The sequence below is a fragment of the Acinonyx jubatus genome, chromosome C1, assembly GCF_027475565.1.
Source record: "Acinonyx jubatus isolate Ajub_Pintada_27869175 chromosome C1, VMU_Ajub_asm_v1.0, whole genome shotgun sequence".
Lineage (NCBI taxonomy): Eukaryota > Metazoa > Chordata > Mammalia > Carnivora > Felidae > Acinonyx > Acinonyx jubatus.
The window spans coordinates 150,185,975-150,200,865 of record NC_069381.1 but is presented as its reverse complement, the minus strand read 5'-3'; the positions used below and the strand labels follow the sequence as shown (position 1 = coordinate 150,200,865).

The 14,891-nt window shown below is 37.3% G+C and overlaps 1 pseudogene; it reads left to right on the top strand.

Moving 5' to 3' along the window:
- Nucleotides 1–14,891, top strand: part of LOC128314046 (peptidyl-prolyl cis-trans isomerase A-like) — a 30,077-nt pseudogene extending 15,186 nt beyond the window's left edge.

Sequence of the window (14,891 nt, the reverse complement as noted above, 5' to 3'; positions counted from 1 at the left end):
TACACAAGGCTGGCTAACAGCTACACCACCTGCCAGCACTTGATGCCTGCCCATCCAGCCCGAAGCTTTCTAAAGCAGTGGTTGATGAGTGGAACGTGGATGTTGGTTTGGAAAGAAACTATGTAGAGAGAAAACAGCGGCAGAATAAAAAACTCGGCATGGAAGCTGAGTGGGATTTGAGGGTAACATTGGGGTCAGAGAGAGGCTGGAAACAGAATCTATTGCGATAGGGCTAGTTTGGGAGATGCTATCTCACATCGTGCTTTTTCTCCCTCCTACCCTGGGTCTTTGCTGTGGCTACAAATTCCACCACTGCCAACTGAAAACAACCTCCAAAATATGGTAATTCATTTTTCTTTCAATATGCTAGCCCCTATGGACTTTAATTCAATCCACCCACATCAAAATTAGCTTATCTTCTACAATGTTTACTAGATATAAAACTTAACACTTCAAAAAAATCCCGTCTCAATCAATATTGAGGATTTTCCACTCACCGACGATCATGGTTTCTAACTGAATTAGCATCATGGATAGAATGTCTGAATTGAGTGACCCAAAGCTAAATTTTTGAGAGGCCCAGCATTGGTCAAACTACTGAAGCAGATTAAATTTTCCTCTGCTTTCTCCTTCCTTTCCTTCTTCTAGAAGCTTCTTTCTCTTACTTCTTGTTTCTTACTTCTTACCACTGACGCCTATTATGTTTAAAGAAATTCTTATTAGAAAATTCTAAAAAATGTTATTATTTTTGAGTAAAGCATGGACTAATTAGTAGTTTACTCTTTGACCCCAGTACTCTAATCAGAGCTGGCACATTTTAGTGGTAAACATCAGCAAAAGCTGAGTTTTGTTCCATCAGCGAATTTTATAATTTTGTCAAAGTGAATGAGAGAAATTACCTGGCTTCGAGGTCTTCAATTTCAAAGTGAAGGAACTGGGCCTTGACTTTGCCACCACCCGTGCTGCCCAGCCATGGTCAATCCCCCCGTGCTCTTAGACGTTGTCCTGGACAGTGACCCCTTGGGCAGAATCTCCTAACTGTTTCCAAAGTTCCAAAGACAGCAGAGAACTTTTGTGCACCGAGCACTGGGAAGAAAGGATCGGGTTATAAAGCTTCCTGCTTTCACAGGATTTTTCTGGGATTTATGTGCCAGGGTGGTGACCTCACACACCCTAAGAGCCCTGGTGGCAAGTCTACCTATGGGGAGAAATTTGATGATGAGAATTTCATCCTGAAGCACACGGGTCCTGGCACCTTGTCCATGGCAAATGCTGGACCCGATAAAAATGGTTCCCAATTTTTCATCTGCCAGGACTGAGTGGTTGGAGGGCAAGCACGTGGCCTTTGGTAAGGTGTAAGACGGCGTGGATATTAAGGAAACCATGGAACGCTTTGGGTCCAGGAATGGCAAGACCAGCAAGATCACCAGGGCTGACTGTGGACAAATTTAATAAATTTGACTTGTGTTATGTTAACCACCAGACCGTTCTTTCTACAGCTCAGGAGACCACCCCTCCCCCCTCCCCCCCATACGCTCAAAATATCCTATAATCTTTGTGCTGTTGCTGGAGTTCTATGGGTTCCATATTTTCCTTACTCCCCTCCACATCTACCTGGATTGCAGAGTTACGTTTATGACTATGAAATAAAAACTAAGCAATGATAATAATAATAATAATAAAGTGGAGGAACTGGATTGTAGACTCCAATTTTACTATTTTCTATTATTTCATATTATATTTATATTAATACTTTAAATATCATTTTATATTATATCTGATTTTTTGTCCATATATGTTCAAACACCTGGTGCTATTGCAGGATACAGTTAGGCCATATCTCATCATCACAAATGTTAATTGAATATTCATATCATTGATCTACAATTTCAGGATATTTGACATAACTCAGAATCTTCAAGACATTATCATTTAGAAAACAACTGTAAAGCTTTTATACTTGAGTAGATTTCCTTTAGATTTTATTATTAATGGAATCTAATCATATGCATTATATACATCGCTTTTAGAAATATCAAAATATAAATGTACAGATTTTTAACAAAGTAAAGCCATTATTTCAGTAAAGCAATTATTGCAACTTTCCCCAAACCACAAATACTTAAAAAAAATTATTTGGAGCAAAAGAACATTACTGAATATTTCATTTCTCGTCCATCCTATTTTTCAATTTAAGAGACTGTCTTACGAATTTCTTAAAGTTGTTGCTTGTTTGGTTTTAAAAATATATTCAAACTAAGCTTTGTTTTTTAATCTAAACTTTTGTAAATGTCACATTTTCCCTTTAGAAGTTGAGAGTTGGCTATTTCTTCTTATAGTTTAATTTCTAGAATAAGTCATATCTCAAGTTGTAATGTCCTGCTTGGTACAGAAGATAAGGGTATGCCCTAAAACTTAACATGAATCTTATGAATGTTTGTAAAGTTTGTGTTTAGACTATTCCCAAATTAGCAATGTCTGATTTCAAATGGCTCTTACATTCAACCGCCAGGCACTTCCGATTGCACTGCTGATAGAACTTCACAGAATCCTGTGCCCTTCCTAGTCTCTTCTGCAGCACTTGAATGTCAGAATCCCTTGCCATGACTGTAGCATAAAACCTCATGGCCTGATGTGTTGGGCAGGGAGCAGCATGGAGATTCCTGATACCACTGGAGGCTTTTCACTGTGAGAGATATCTTCCTTGGGTCCCAAAACAAAAGAGCTGAGTTACTGTTGAATCATCAGAATTTTATTGACAGCCCACTATGTACAAACTAGCCCTTCCCCTCCAAATGTCCTCCTCAGAACATAGTGTTTCACTTTCTTCAAATGTTTGGGATTGTATGGGTCCATAACCTGTACCTAAGGCATAAGGCCTTTGCTGTGGGATTAGTTCTGGATGGATGATATTTACAGCAACCCAAATAAAATATAAACAAATATAGGATTATTGAGTCTCTGACCTCTGACTGAAACTCTAAATTAAATCTAGTTCTTTGAGTTAAGGTTTATTTCTTAATTGTATTTTCATTATCTATGCTTAGGATTTAGTAGGGCCTCAATATATGTTGGTTGAACTAAGCTGAACCTACGCCAAGATCCACAACTGATACATTTCCTTTAGTTTACAATATAGAAATTCAAACTCATGGCTTGGAAAATTTGCGTCACTAATGGGGACTGTGCAAAGAGTAATAACATGCTATTATGTTGATAGTACAATATAGCATATTTCAGTAACATCTTGTATGGTGGTAAGAATTTTTAGTAATCAATAACTTAATTTTAGGCTAAGCAAAACAAGTGCCTAAATTATTTTAGGTTACTCTTGAAAATCAAACTAACTTGAAGAACTATTTAAAATTACTTCTATATTGCTATTTTTATAACTGACTCTCAGCTAATATATTTCAAGATATTATTTCTTAGAAATGTTTTTCACTTAAAAATAAAATGAGCAAAGAAATCATTGATGGCTGTTCTTGTAGTGGTAAAATGATGAATAAACATACACAAGCTGGGGATCAGACTGGATTGATTAATCCAATGATTTCACATAAACCTAGCCAGCTGGCAGATATTTAGTTTCCTGTTTTCTATGATTGCCATCTGCAAAGATCCAGAACAGGGTTGAGACTCTACCCTAATGAGTGTTGAATCCTAGATCTCATCCTTCTAATCCAACAGGTCCCACTGATGCCTTTTTAAAGCATTGGTGAAGGTCCTAAATTAATCTAGCTCTTCCCAATCACGAACCAGGGCTCAGGGCGTTTGGCTCAGAGAGTTACAGCCGTGTTAGTATTGAGAAAAACAGCCTTCCTGATAGAACATGCTCTCACATTCCTGTAGTCACGGAGGGCAAGGCTTGGTGGACACACTAAAAAAATGTTGAGCTCTTTACAGTCATTGGGGATTAGCCCATAACCTGAAAAATAACAAGTATCATAGTTTTTATTTATTTATTTATTTATTTATTTATTTTAATTCACTAGTAGAATGTGGTATGTAGGGAATAAGGGTACTAGTCTACAAATTAAGAACCATCAATTCAGGTTCCAGCTTGACCAAATCAATGGCTCCTTGTCCTTGGACAAGCCATGTACTCCCTAGTGTTTTAGTTTTCTTAATGGCCAAAAGGAAATTGAGCACCTGAAGCTCACGGTTTGTGAGATGAAGTCCCCGTGCTCATAGCACAGAGTCCACTTGGGATTCTCTCTCTTCCTCTCTGCCCCACCTCCACAACTGCACACACACACACACACACACACACACACACATGTTCGTTCTCTCTCTCAAAAATAAATAAATAAAAACTTTAAAAAAACAAAAGAGGACATTGATGAAGATAATCTCTTAAATCTCTTAAACGTTCTAAAATAATTGCTATTTTTAAAAAACAAAAATTCTACTTCCTTAATTATTCATTTACAACGATTACTTACTCCCTTTTTTGAGAGTATATAGAATGTTCATTTATTGTATTATTTTTAATAATACTCACAAAGGAAATATATCATTTTTGAAGTCTATTTGTCTACCCTGAAATCAATATCACTGTGTCTTGATGTTTATTTTTGAGAGAGACAGAGCGTGAGCAAGGGAGGGGCAGAGAAAGAGGGAGACACAGATTCTGAAGTGAGCTCCAGGCTCTGTGCCTTTCTTATACCTTCAATATTTTTCAGCACAGAGCCTGATGTGGGGCTCGAACTTACAAGCCGTGAGTAAGATCATGACCTGAGCTGAAGTCACACGCTTAACCGACTGAGCCACCTAGGCGCCCCTATCATTTTTTAACATCATCGTGCCATTGTCTGTTAGTCATTATTGTTACTGTTCAAAGTAACCTTGGGAGTTTTGGTAAAAGGGTTTTCTATAAGTAGCTTTTTTCAATAGACGTTTTCCTCCAGAGTAGCTAAATTCTATTGGCATTGTTTCAGTTATAGCAGAAGCATTGAGTCAAGTTGCAATCTTGAAAGAAGTGTTTGGAAAGTACTGATTTATTTTCTACTCGGTTTCAAAAAAACCAAGTACAGAAATTATGACGAAATTAAGCATAAAACCGCTATCAGTTTTCTTCGATCCTCAGCTAAGACAACCAAAAAGTATGCTAGAGGTACAAGCTCTCACATGTTTACGTAAAGATAGAGCTTTCTCTAAGAGGAGATCTGTGTTTGCTTGGAAAGCTCTTGTCCCGAATATCTGCGTGTTTATCACTTCATTCAGGTGTGTGCTAAGATGTCACCTCATCAGAGAGAACATTCCTGGTCCCCTGTAGAAAGTAGCATCCCCTGTGGTGCTTGAGCTCCTTCCTTTTCATTTTTCTCTACATAATACTTGTCATCACTTGAATGTACTTATTTGTTGTCAACGTCCCCTCTCGTCGCCACTGAACTGGAATAGAAGCTCTGTGAGAACAGGCACGATGTATCGCCAGCAGGCACTACCTTGTCACCAGTGCCCAGGACAGAACTTGGCATGTAGAAGCAGCTGAACAAACAATGAATGAATGCCTGAAAAAAACTTAGTGCTACACCAAACCGGTCAAGTGAAGGATAGACCAATGTGGAGTAAAGAATAGCATGCAATAAATAATATTCCTTGCATCAGGGGGAAGTCCCAGCTCTAAGCTAGAGCTTACCAGCTCAAATGTCTACAAGGATCCATAAGTTAATTGTAAATACGTGGGTAAAAACAATAGGGAGCGGTAAGAACAGTTGCAAACTGGATAATGTATTCAAACCTAAAGATATCCGCACATTTCGAACACCTGGAAGCCAAAGCGAAACAGCAGTGTGCTATATTTGGTCCACAGGCCATCTGCTTGTAATGTGTGCCAGGTAACCGTTGTGGAATGGTGCAGGTAAGAATGGCCTTGTGCTCTCTTATGAAGGAGGAGAAATGTAAAGCAAAATAAATAAAACTTCAAACGGAAGCTACCTGTACATTTGAATAGCTATTGATGTAGAAGGTCACCAAGAAACAGAACTTGAGCTCCTGGCTATTGAGCCTGATGGTAACATCAGAGTGTTTATCAATAATTAACTTGATATTTCTGGGGGAGTGATGTTTAATGTGATTCTAAGTGTTCGATATAAATCAATATTTTTCAAGCTATACGTCCCTTGCTTCTAGAGCAAAGCTCCTTTATCTGCAATCGGATTCCTTTCAGGAAGTCAGATCGTTACAGATATCATATTTCTGACATTTCTTTTTAAAGCAGAAATGACAAACTTGCATATTCTAATTGCCCTCTAATCTTTCATTTGCATAGTACTATTTCAGGTTTCTTATACCTTCAAGAACCCTTTATCGAGAGTGTGTATTGAAAATAATACATGCAGGTATACAGAATTTGAGTTACAGAAACGTTTTTGTTCCAAGAGGCATACTTCATTCCAGAAAGCTGTGCTGACTTCAGGGCGCTTACCATACTGTTTCAAGCTACAGTTAAAGCACTTTTAAACCTAGATTTTCTACCACTTGTTTATAATTGTTCCAACTTCAGCTCATCAAGTAACAGTTGTTCAAGGTCTAGTTTGATTTTTTCCCTTAACTTAGCTTCAGATAAAGCCAACAACACACACATATATATAAGGTATACCTATATATATACATATACATATATATGTGAATGTATGTATCACCTTAGGTACAAGAAGTACATCTGCTTAGCTCTTGAGATATTTTGTGCTTCTTAGATCTTCCTAATATCTGCCACAATACTTAATATTAAAACTCAGCTTGCAAGTCAATGTGGAGGTAGCCTGCTCCCAGTCTTTTGCTGACTTCCAGGAACCGGTAGGAATCAGAGTCAGCAGGAGGGAGTTGGTTGCAGAATTCTCTTTCCTCTCTATTTACAATTTTTCTCCCCTGACCCTCATTCAGTTCTAGGGATGGAAAAGCCTATCTTCTTCAGCATTCCTAACTAAGCGATAAAGACAGTCAAGAAAGGTGGAGTCAGACCTGAATATATAAAGAGGCTGCTGATGTTCAGTTTAATTCATTAGACATTTATTGAAAGCCTCCAATGTTCTAGACCCTGTGTCTGGCTTCTGCTTCGGTCTAGCGGGGGAGATGACAGGCCTTCTGGGCACATTACATACATAGTAGCACAAAGAACCACCAGGCAAGACATATAAATGCCATAATGGTGTGTTTGACCATTAGGCAGCCTTTTCTATTAGGTGTGTATCATCACATTATATTTCCCATTTTTTAATTTAAAAAACTTCATATTTTTAATAGCATATCCATCTTAAGTTCCAATTTAAATATTGACCAGTGGTCAAAAATACAAAAGAGTTTCTTTCCGGACGTGCCAATCAAGAAGGGTGGGTTTTGTTGTATTCCTCAAGCTGTATTTGTCTGGGGGGAAAAGTAAATTCCAGGGGTAGCCTAGTTTCCCAGAGTTCAAACCTGGAAACTATTAACAGAAGTGCTGATCTTAGCTGTCCTGAGGGTGTTGGGAGAAAAGGGTGTATCTCAGTCCCTAAATATAGATTTACAGAGCTCCCATCAAACAGTGATGTTCTGCAGGAGCAAAGACAGGCAGCACATATCTTGGGAAACAAAATGAAGGTTGAAAGAAGTCATTGTGAACAGTGCATGTTTTCCATTATGCACTGCTGTGCACGTGACAAGTATATACGTAGCCAAAGTGAAAAACGCATGAGTGCCAAACTGGGCACACACTCCCCTCTTGACACAATTGAAGCAGAGCTTCTAATGCATCTGTGATTGTGGGTCAGTTGATATATACCTGGAGTCCTGTCAGGAGGAAATATGAATGTGCATAAAACTCTTAAATTTAGTGTTTGAGGTGGTTGGTATGAGCCATTCACCTTCCCTTTTCCCCTCCTCCTGGCTTCTCCTTTTCTCTTTTCTTCTCCCTCCGCCCTTTGTGAATTTATGATTCAGAAATTATTCAAACTGACTTCAAGCTCTGTCATTTCTTCATGGGTGTTTTATGCGTGTTCTTGGACTTTCATGTTGTCACTGGGTCTAGAAGCAGTGGTATATCATCACATTAGAACATTTTACTGTGCGGAATCTGTCCGCTTGGTTAAACCCAGGGTGGCAGAGCCACACCACCTTCTGAAATGATCCCCTGAATCTTCTCTGCAAACACTAAAGAGAGAAAAAAATTAGTTCCATAAGTTGAACAAATGCTACACTAAAAATAAAGGGCTACGTAGTTTGACACTGAAGCTTTTATCGATGATTTTATTTAAATTGCTAAAATATCAGTTTTGGGGTGCTCTTACACACAGCTGATGTAAATGGAGGTTAAATACTACTTAATTAACGGTTCTTATCTTGTCCTTTTCTTTAATGGTTACATACTCTACTCGTTCTATTCCCCGACTAATGACTACAACTTGCTGTGTGTCATTATAATATATATGTTGGCGTTTTTTAGTCTTTGCTGTGCAATCTCCAGAACCATACAACAGAAGGGCAATTATCTCATCCTAAATATATAGCCTTAGAAAGAACCTTGAGTATATACTTCTCTTTCTCTTTCTTCCTCTCTCTTTTTCTCTCTTTCCAAAATTTGCATGTGCTTGTCTGGAGACAACCGAATTTTCTCAGTGAGAACAAGATGACGCTTAATCAGCTGGGTTCCTATCTGTGTTTAACTGCCTGTCTCTAGCATCGAATGGGAGGAGTTCTTGTAGTAGTTTACCAAAGTGGTTTGCATTATACATATACCTGTTAGAATCGTTGTATTAATAATATATGTCATCGACAACCTGTCACTTGAGTACGTTTTAGGATGTCTGTAGGAGACCATAACATAAATCTGAATTCTGGGCAAAACTATACAATCGCTTCTAAACTCTATTACGTGTAAGGTTAAAACCTTGAAGGTTTACAATGACAGGTTCATGGTCAAGCTCACTGTACTTTTTATCCTGAAGGGACAAAAGACTTTGTGTCCTCTTAGGTCTTCATGAAAACTCTACCAGTGCTCTTCAGAAGAGCACACTGTGCTGGTGAGGTCTCTACCACTGTCAGGGTATCTTGTAGTGCTCTCCATCTGGATGGGATAGGGAAAAAATGGATACAAGAAATGGAGGGAAAAGTGTTTCGTTTTGTTTTGTTGTCGGTTGTTTGTTTCAAGTCACCAGATGCTTATTTCTCTCCTCTCTCTCTTTCTCTGTGTTTAATTTTTATAGCTTTGTTATGATTAGTCTTTTGCAGCCATACCTGGGAGCTTACATGTTGAAAAATGAATCACATGAGTAATGTCTAAAAAGTCTAGAGAATTGTTTCCTGATGAAATGGCCACTTGTGGCAAGCTAGAATTTGCTCTGTGTTTGGAAAGATGCTACCCTCACCCAGAAACGTTACTATCGACAGATCACTAGCCAGCCTTTCCATACAATGGAGTCATCCCTTGAAAATTTGAATGTAGATGGCTGCATTTCCCAGATTTATCTTCTAAGACTACATGAGTTTTTGAACCTCCAACAATGAAGGTTATAGAGTATCACCTGGGGGAGGGCTGCTTCAGAAAGAAAAATGCACAGCAATATTCTCAAGTACCCCTATTCAAAACAGATTCTCTGAATGTAAATTACAACAAAGTAAGTGCAATAAACTGTAAATTATCTGTTTTAATGCAGAGGTGCATCTGTTAAAAGCCATTTATATTAAATTTGGATGACGTCCGTCAGTTGGCAGTGGTTGGGGTGTATTATATTTATTATTTAAATTATGTTGCATCTAGGCTAATATTAGAATCTCAGTAGTTTGCATTTCCTGTGCAAGTCATAATAAGAGGGAAAAGGCTCAGAGGTGTGTAGATGGCAAACGGAAGCTGCTCTGATAGCAATCATTTCTAACAGATAAGCCAGGAAGTAGATAATTTACACTTGGGTGATCTGTAGATTACTAGAAATGACTGTAGGTATGTGCTTAGAATTCATGCTTCTATGTACATTGCTATCAGGCTGATTTCTGAAAAGGAATGTCAACAGATAAATGATGTTGAGGTAAGAGCATTTTTTGTGTGTGGGCCAAAGGACTTAGATTTGAACCCATCTCTGATCTTAACAGTTTCTGAAAAAGTCTTCAAAATCTCTCACTAGCAGGGCACCTGGGTGGCTCAGTCTGTTAAAGCATCTGACTTGATCTCAGCTCAGGTCTTGATCTCAGCGTTTTGAATTCAGACCCCATGTTGGGCCCCTGCATTGAGCCTCATGCTGGGCCCGGCACTGGGCTTGAAGCCTACTTAAAAAAAAAGTCTCTGAGTTTCAATTTCTCTATCCATAATATGGAATGGTAGACCTGCCTTTCTTACCTAATGTGTATTATATCCTGAAGTTAGGTACAGATAGTTAAAAAGATTGGTAAGACACAATCTTGGGCCACGAGGAGATTGGGGGTGAGCAGGGAGCAGACGATAAATAAGCAACTTCACTAACACAGGAAGAGTTATAAGAGGGGTTGCCTTAAGTAATTCTATAACCTGCCTTGTAATAATATATATAATATCCTATGTAATATAATATATACAGGCATATCTGTATCTGCTGAACCATGAGATACTCCAAGTTAGGAATCATGTATAATTTACTTTTGAATCATCAGAAACTAGTTCAGGCATAGGCCGTAAAAGGCCCACAAAGCTTTTTTTGTGGAATAAATGATCCTTAAGTTACTCAGGTGAGAAACACTTTGTACCTTGGATTGGGAAAGTTAGACTTAGAAGCAAGTACTGTTTGCATGCTGCTGGGTCAGCACCAACCTTACAAGTAGGTTATTTAATGATATTTTATTTCTAATTTATCTAGCAGAACCTCATTAAACAGAATATGTGCCATGGCATAGGGAGTAGGAGCCATTAAAATACCTAAAATGTCACTCCAAATATCTGATCTTACTTATTGGTTGGAATACCACTAGACATTTGCTCTGACAACTAGGGAATTATATCCCTGGAAGTCTTTCTTGAAATTTTGATGCCCTGAGGAAAAATACAACTTGCAAAGTATGGTCAACCTCTAAACTATAGTGTGAATTAACTTTTGATATTAGCAAGCTTAATATCATAATCCAAAGGGTATATGAGTTATACTAGAGAAGTTCGGTAAGAAAGAAAAAAGGAAAGGTCTATAGTCTGGAACCCTGCAGGTGAGAGCCCGACCCATTGGGTGGATGCTGGGGTGGGATGGTGTTCTCTCTTCAGCCAGGATCAATGTGACGGTACTGACTCTCTGAGCTCCAGCACTTGGGAATGTTCTGCTCTCAAGGGGTGAGAGGACCCTGGTTGCAATCTTCACCTAGATGTGGACTAGACCTGCCTGTTTCTGTAAATCTGCCAACAACAGTAGAGAGGGAGGAGAAATGTCACATATTAAACTCCTTCCACTCACCATGAGAAGTGAGAAACTCAAGAATTCATTGAAGTGAGAATTTTGATGGGGGTTAAAATGGCCACATCTGTACATTTCCTTCCCTGTTCCTAAGTTACCAGGACAAGACATCAATTAAGCTAAACTGGGCAAGTTGGTATGAGGTAGGAAGCAGATAAGAAGAGCTCTGTAGACACTTTGATTACCCATTTCCCCCTTCCAAGTCGAGTGCCACTCATTTAGGCAATCTTGTGCAGAAAGAGCTATCGAGCTAAGTCTTATAAGGGAAATGCCAAGACAAAAATATCAGTATGCACATTAAATGTTGAATGGAAGTCAAATACTGGTAATGAAGAATACTGGTAATGAAAATTCCAAAGCCACGGGTAGAGATAAGTCCTGCACTTTTCGTATAAGATTTAGCAGTGTGTGATTTTTTTTTGTTTTTTTTTTTTTAGTGTTAGAGAATAATCCATTTTATTAGAGTGTTTGCAGGAGATACATGAATGGCGTAAATTACATATTATAATTTGCCATGGAGATCTTACTGTCCCAATTAAGTGTCTGTTTAGTTAACACATTCTGCAGTGAGCCATCCTTCTAAGGCTTGGTGGTATTTCATGGTACGTCAGTCAATAACCCGCTTCCCCAGCCTAATTGCCAAAAGGCTATATCCTGACTCTTAGCCAGAGGTTGGCCTTGAAAGTATAAAGTTATGTTTGTTAAATGCAAGCCTCATGATCTCTGGAAGGCGTTAGCAATAATCTTCCTGCCCATTGCACAAATTTCTCCCTGTAAATGCCAGTGATCATGGTGTAGACAAGCATGTGCTCCAATCCCATGATTTTACTTGAAAACTAAACTTCCTGTCAGCTTCTAAAGCCTTGCTCTCTCTTTTAACGTTAGCATTTCATTAGAGTAAGTGGAATTAGAAGTAGAAATAAATCATTTTAATCACACATGAAGCACAATTTTTCATGAGTACTTCCGACATTTTGATATGAAACAATGGAAACATGAATGTGTTAATTTGCAATCAAATTGAAAAATTCTAAAAAAAAATATTTGATTTTCATTCTAAACTCTTGTCTATATTATTTAGAAGTAAATATTTTTTTATTGTTTTATTTTTTTGTCCTGCACTTCATCTGTGTCTTTGTAATAGACATTTTTGGGGTTTTTTAATTGAAATATAGTTGAAATAGAATATTATATTAGTTTCAGGTGTACAACATAGTGATTTGACATTTATATACAATGAGAAATGATCACCATGAGAAGACCAGTAACCATCTGTCACCATACAAAGTTATTACAATATTATGACTATATACATGGTTGTACTTTATATCCCTGTGACTTATTTGAAATAAATCTCTTTTAGATTACCTAACTCTGAGTCTAGAATTAAATGACAAATTTTCTCTACTATTGTTTATTCTAAAGAGAAAGAAATTCTCATGCATGTGTACATACACATAAATACACACACATAGCTTTTTAAAATTCAAGTGCAAATTTGTATAATTCATCTCTCAATATAGTATATCAGTGTAATAAAGGTATGGATTTCATATGAGTAAACTAACTTGCATTGTGAAGAGACAGTCAATATAATGGCTAAGGATAAGTTTCTCAATATGTAACAGAGCTTAAATTTCGTTTTTTATTTTTAAAACTTTTTCTTTTTTATTTTCTTTTTAAAATTTAATTTATTTTTTCAATTTACATCCATGTTAGTTAGCATATAGTGCAACAATGATTTCAGGAGTAGATTCCTTAATTCCTCTTACCCATTTAGCCCTTCTGCCCCTCCCACAACCCTTCCAGTAACCCTCTGTTTGTTCTCTATATTTAAGAGTCTTTTATGTTTTGTCCCCTCCCTGTTTTTATATTGTTTTTGATTCCCTTCCTTTATGTTAATCTGTTTTGTATCCTAAAGTCCTCATATGAGTGAAGTCATATGATATTTGTCTTCCTTTGACTAATTTTGCTTAGCATCATACCCTCTGGTTCCATCCATGTAGTTGCAAATGGCATTAAGTTTCATTTTAACACAGACCTGATTCTTACAAAATAAAGCCCTAGTGAAAGCAAAGATTCCCCTAACTGGTGTAGGTGGTGAAGAATCTATCTTTTGAGTTATTTTGAAATTCTTATTGAATTTGTTATTATTTTGAAAAATGAACCCAGGTAACAATCACGTTTATTTGCCACAATTTTCTATTTTACATTAGGAAGAAATAAATGCACTAATTAGAAACATCAAAAACCCTGTGATGAAAAGATTTACATTTAATTTAATTCTTTGCTCAATCAAAACACTGATTCAGGGCTGCTGTATAAGGTTGTGCAGTTTGTGTATTGCACAAAATTGACGGGTTGAAGATCTAGGTGGAACTCTAAATCAAGCCTGTTTTCAGCTGCTTAACCTTTGCTTTGGGGGCAGCAACGATTGTTTTATCTAATCCCTAAAAACGTTTCATATAGACACTCTGCATTTTTTTAAGTAAATTTTAGACTCAACGTGGGGCTCCACTTCATGACCCCGAGATGAAGAGTCACATGCTCTATCGACTGGGCCAGCCAGACACCCCAACACTCTATAGTTTTAATTCAAGTTTCATTTTTAGTTTTAAAGTCAGCTTTCTAAGACTTTAGGGACTCCAATTAAGTCCAAATTTTAAAGAAATAATAACTAGAAAGAATCGGACAAATGTGACTTGATTCCCCCCTTCTACCTCATTTTGTTGACTTAAATCATGTCTTTGTCATGAAGTAACAAAACTTTAATCCAGAAAAATTCAGCCAATATTAAGGTTTCATTTTTATCCTTTCCATGCTACCCCTAATGAAAATTGAATAATCTCATTGGAGGAAACTTTTACCTGTTTTTAAAATCAGGGTTTATTTGTAATAGATATTTATAATAGATTCTTTTTTTCTCATATAACTTAATAGTTACAGAAAGCAGTAGCTATAGATTTTTTTAAACCTAAATATATGCTACAAAATAATCTTATCACTTGTTTTTACACTCTTAATTGTCATTAAAAACATACACGTTAGATGAATAATACCATGAGTTTTTGTTGAGTTGTGGTCTGCAATTTGATTAACATTTCACTTACATTTATCTTAAAAATAGGTACCTCTTTGAATTATGATATCAAGTTTAGAGGGAACCACATTGACAACTTCTAGGTCATGTCATTAAAGACAAAGGTGTTCATCCTGAATATAATGGTAGCTGGAACAAGGCAACAAGTTTGGATTGAGAGATGGGGCCGTATGATGAAGATAGCTAAGTTGATTGCCCAGTTTGAATACCTGAATGACGTGATAGAGCAGAACTTTCTACTGCCCTAAAGCATCTCCCAATCATTGACCATCACGTCTCATTTAATGCCACTATATCTGGGGGTTTCTTTGTTATAGCAGTTTAGTCTAGACCCTGACTAACAAATTTACATGTGGGATAATCTGCTTCCTCTTAATTTCTTTTATTTGTTCAAGATATGGCCTTTA